Source organism: Prionailurus bengalensis, chromosome B4, assembly GCF_016509475.1.
Source record: "Prionailurus bengalensis isolate Pbe53 chromosome B4, Fcat_Pben_1.1_paternal_pri, whole genome shotgun sequence".
Lineage (NCBI taxonomy): Eukaryota > Metazoa > Chordata > Mammalia > Carnivora > Felidae > Prionailurus > Prionailurus bengalensis.
In genome coordinates this window covers 108,421,421-108,426,263 of record NC_057358.1, presented here as the reverse complement: position 1 = coordinate 108,426,263, position 4,843 = coordinate 108,421,421, and the positions used below count along the sequence as shown (strand labels likewise).

The following is a 4,843-nucleotide window of genomic DNA, read 5'->3' as shown; positions in this document are numbered from 1 at the left end:
TGGACTAAGGATAGCCAATAATGAATGCAATCATTCAGAGGATTGTGATTGTTCCCTAAGGAGTGCAAGCTCAAACCTGTCAACCCCAGAGGTAATCATTTTCTTATTACTTTATAAATAATTCCATTTAAATTCTTTGTCCCAGCATAACATAGGAAAGTAGTCTTTCCATAAGCAAAAATGTGGGAACATTTAAACCTGAATCATTCTTTAAGGTAACTCTGATCAAATCTCCAAGGCTGCTTTTGGAAACAGGATCTTGTTGGATAGAATCCCTTCCTTTACACGCTTTTTGCAAGCCATTGGTTGAGCCAGTTCTTCTGTGTGCTGTTCTATGAGTTCACCAAAACATGAATCATTCTGCTGAGGTAGTAAAAAGGGTAGAAGATAAAAAGGTAATTCTCACCATCCTTCTTTGGGACAGTATGCTAGAATATCTGCATTCATGATGGTTCTGGGACCATAGAGTCCTGGTCTACTCATGATTGGCCAATTCATATACCTCCAAATACAATATACTGAAGGGGGTAAGATCCAGTATAAGCCATTCTGCTGACACAGAAGAAAGCAAGGATGAGGTATTCTGGAAAAACAAGAGCATTTAGGGTATTACATTGGTCTAAGCTGTTCTCATAATGAGTCTTCAACTCATCAAATACTGTAATGTGTAAGCTGGCAAATGAGAGCAGTGGTGAGCAGTGTCACCAGCATGTAGCATGGCCCTGGAGAAGGAGCAGTGAGCAATGCTGGTGGCAGCACAGAAGGACAGTGCCCAGCCTTCTGGGTTAAATCATTCACTTCTCCCAGGCCACAGCCATGACTGCCAAACCACCTCTGATCCTGCCCTGCCAAATTGCCTGCGCACCAACTCAAGTATGCAACAAGTTCAGGTGTGAAAAATGAGATGACTCTGGATCATGTACAAAAATCACACTCTTTTAATGAACACTACAGGGAGAAGAGATTGCTAGGCAACCAAGAAGAGGGGGTTCCCAAATGAAAAATGGACACTTGAACCTTCTGCAGAACATGGGAGGAAGAGATGATTACGTTGTACATGAAAGAAATCAGCTAAAAAAATTAATAAATTTTGCGCTAAACAGAAAATTTTCAATAGCTAGGACACCTCGATCTAAGAGAAGTTTACACTACCTTGCAAGCTCTTTTCCCTGAGCATTTATTAGTGCACACTAGAAAGATTAAGGGTAGAGTAAGGGAAGGGAGGGAGCCCGTTTAGTGTTGCTGATGTGATTGCTGCTGGGTTTCCAGAAAAGAAAACCTCCCCACTTCCCAGGAACCTTCTTTCAAATGCAAAAATCTTAACCCTGGGAAGAAAGCCACAAACTCTCTTGTCCTCAGGCCTTAGTTAAAGAGCTACTTTTTCCATAGAAGAGTAGAAGCAAAGCTGCCTCTATGTTAGGAGATATATATATATATATATATATATATATATATATATCACTCCACTGGCTGAAGGGCCAACAAGGATAAATCAGGAATAACAAGCAGTGACCTACTGCCACTAGGGAAGGAGGGAGATAGGAAATTCTCCTGACTAAAACCGACCAGAAATACAATGTAGAGTTTGTCTTCCAAAGCGGGGAAGGGGTGGGTTGAAGGGAGGGATGCTACGGCTAGGTTTTGACACAAGAACCCCCTCCTCTACCATTGGAATGGCTTAGCCCCTACTATCAAACAGCAGTCCACTCCAGGGAGCAGTGGAAGAGTGTAAAGAACTACAAAGGATCTGAGATTTACTCCACCAGCAAGTAAACATGTTAACCTGCTACACTTTCCCCGATGCTGGCAGAAGCTGTGAGATCCCTGTGTCAGACCAAAAGACCTTTCTTATTCTTGGCACAGCAAATAGTATCTGTCCCATAGATTTCTAACATTACCATCATTATTTATTGTTTAGTTCTTTATTCTGTCTCCCATCTCATAGAATGTGATCTCCAAGCCAGTAGTTACCTTAAAGCTTGCTCATTTCTGTATCCCTAATACCTCAAGTAGCTCCTGATATATAGTAGGGTATAATACATCTTTGTTGAATTAATTACTGTATAGATTCTTGAATTTCCAAATGTGTTCAACCACACACTAGTGTTGGAAGAAGCCCATTGCAGAAGAGTTATGTGGTCAAGTGAGTTCAGCTAATGCTATATGCTATATACTCTGCCTGGAAGTTCATGATGCCTGTTAGTATATTGACGGCTCTAAGAAGTGCTGCAGTAAAGAGGCTTGCTAGACTTTGCTTAGCCCAGGATTTTTCCATTTATTTTATCACATAAAGTAGGCAAGGGACTGAGTTGGAAGCCTGAGAAAGGAATTTCCGACTTATAAATTTTACAGCAGAATTTACTATGAAAAAAAGCATAAATTTATATATGTCCAGCAAAGCATAGCAGGAGTTCCCAGGCCCTGAAGATACTCTCTGAAGTTTATTCGTCAAGCCAGGTGAGTGGCTTTGCAGGGCCACTGCCTTTGCAGGTTAAGTTAAATCATCAGGGCCTTACAGATTTTATTATACCCTTACATATCACCCAAAACTCCAGTTTAACTACTTTCTATGGTTTCTAAAATTGCCTTTAGCAACTGACATTACTTGAGTCTAAAAGGAGTTACAAGTTACTTCTTCAATGGCACAAACTATGCTACTCACAATATATACTGATGAGTGAACACAACACCTGTTTAATCACATTGTAGCTATATAGGGCTTAATGTAACTGCCATCAGTATATGGATATGGACAATCAGTAATGTATACTGTTTCAAAAGGAAAGAGTAGAGCAGGCCTGCCCTGGGCCTACTCCATTAAGAAAATTAGATGCAAATGCATTAAAACATAAGTATGTGTTTGTAAAATGGTGTGTGAGAGTATGTGCAAAACTGTGTCTGGATGTATGTGTGAGAGAGACAGGGAGATCACAATAATATTTCAAAGAATTAGAACTTCATGAAAAATACCATGGGGACTCTAAAGTAGGTTATATGATCCAAGCATATGTGACCTTCTCTGTTTGGACCTGAATTTACTTGATTTAATAAAGCTGTTGGCAAAATTGAAAAAGTATAGCTGAGTTTGATCAAATGCTCTCCTCCTCACATAATTATTTGGTCATCTTTCGACCATAGTCAATTCCAGCAAATCATTTATCAGTCCACATCAACCTAGAGGCAAAATTTGAGGTACTCTTTTTTAATATTCAAACACTCAAATATTTGAATTTTTAATTTGAATTCCTAATATTCAAATACTCAAAATATTTCCAACTGTTTTTATTTAAGTCTCCTCTTGATAACAAAATTGTCACATAAGTCTCCTATCATTGAAACCCAGAAAAGGAGGTAGGGTGACCTTTATTCACCATTTCTGTACTGGGATAAATTCCTCCACCTCCCTAGCAAAAAAAAAAAAAAAAAAAAATGTCCATTTCTCTCTCCAGATTGAGACTTCTGCCTTTCTGGTCTTAAGGACATGGCATCCAGCTGAATGTTCATTCTGGTTCATCTGACATAGAGGCAGAGCTAGAAAGAGTTTAGGAGTTATTCATACAACTCTTCACTTTATCCTGCTTAAAAGAGGTGTTGCAATGACCCAGCTCACTGGACGATACACCAAGCAAACTTGAAGGGATTCATTTCAAATCGACTGGACAATGGTGTTCCAGACATTGTTCATCTTTGTGTCTTGCTGACAGATCCAAACAAAGCTCATTCTTATTTCAAAGACTGAGGCTACTTTGAAGAAGGCAAAAAAAAAAAAGACTTAGAAAACCCCACTTGCATCAAGTCTCATAGGTCTTTTGAAGTTATGCTTTCTTGTAGATCATTAGAAATATTCAGAAAACTTGTCAATTCCTTTTCTATAGGAAGAAAAAAAAGATTCTGCCTCTAACCTCAGCACGTTTACTCATTTAAATTATTCAGTAAACCAAGGTTAAGGAGGCTTTAGTTAAAATAGGAATGAGTCATTCACTGATGAAAAATAAAAGCCGGGAAAAAGTATCCAGTTTGAAACAACCTCCTAATTAGGTCCACTTAAAATGCATTGTGTTTTTTGTACGTTGAAAAACCTATAGGCTTACGATACTTCATAAATTCATGTGACTTTTTAACAAAATCAAAATGGAACATATGTACAGAAAGGTGTACAAAGCATAAGTGTATAGTTGTATAAGTTTTGTCCAAATGAACATAGTCACGTAATATCATTCCTCCCAATCAAGAACAGCACTCATTACCAAAGCCCCAGAAGTCTGTCCTATTATCCCTCCGTGAAGAGTGTAGGTAAGCTATTTCATGGTATGGCAGCATAGTTCTGCATCTATTTCGGGGGGCCCTGCAGCCTGTGGGGACCTTGAACTGACCCTAGCCCCTCATGAAAGTGCATGCCCTAGATAGCAGCCTGCAGAGTCACAGGTGAACATAAGCTCCTCGTATAACCCCAATAGCCTTGTTATGAGCAGTGGCATCTGCCTCCCAATGCCTTCCCTTTCTCTGCCCATTAGAGGAACCTCTATAGGGCTTACCAAACCCAATCTTATGAGTTGAACTGATTGACCCATCTGGCCTTGTCTCGGGAACCCCAAAGAACTCCATTCATGGGCCCTAAAAAAGGCATGTGTCCCAGGTTCCCAACTCTGCTTTAACCTTTCTTTGTGGCCCCTTAAATTCCTCCAGAGCCTGTGAAAAATAAGCTTCTGTATTTCAATTTCTCTTGTGGTCTGAAGTCACCATCTGGCATCCTGTGCTCCCCTTAACAAGTGTTAATTTGACAAATTGGTAACAGCTTCTAATCACACCCTCACCCTCTTCCTAAAAGATCACTGCTATGTTC

The 4,843-nt window shown here is 39.7% G+C and overlaps 1 pseudogene; it reads right to left on the bottom strand.

Moving 5' to 3' along the window:
- Nucleotides 1-332: 332 nt before the first annotated feature.
- LOC122472206 lies at nucleotides 333-711 on the bottom strand (annotated as a pseudogene).
- Between the last annotated feature and the right edge of the window lie 4,132 nt (nucleotides 712-4,843).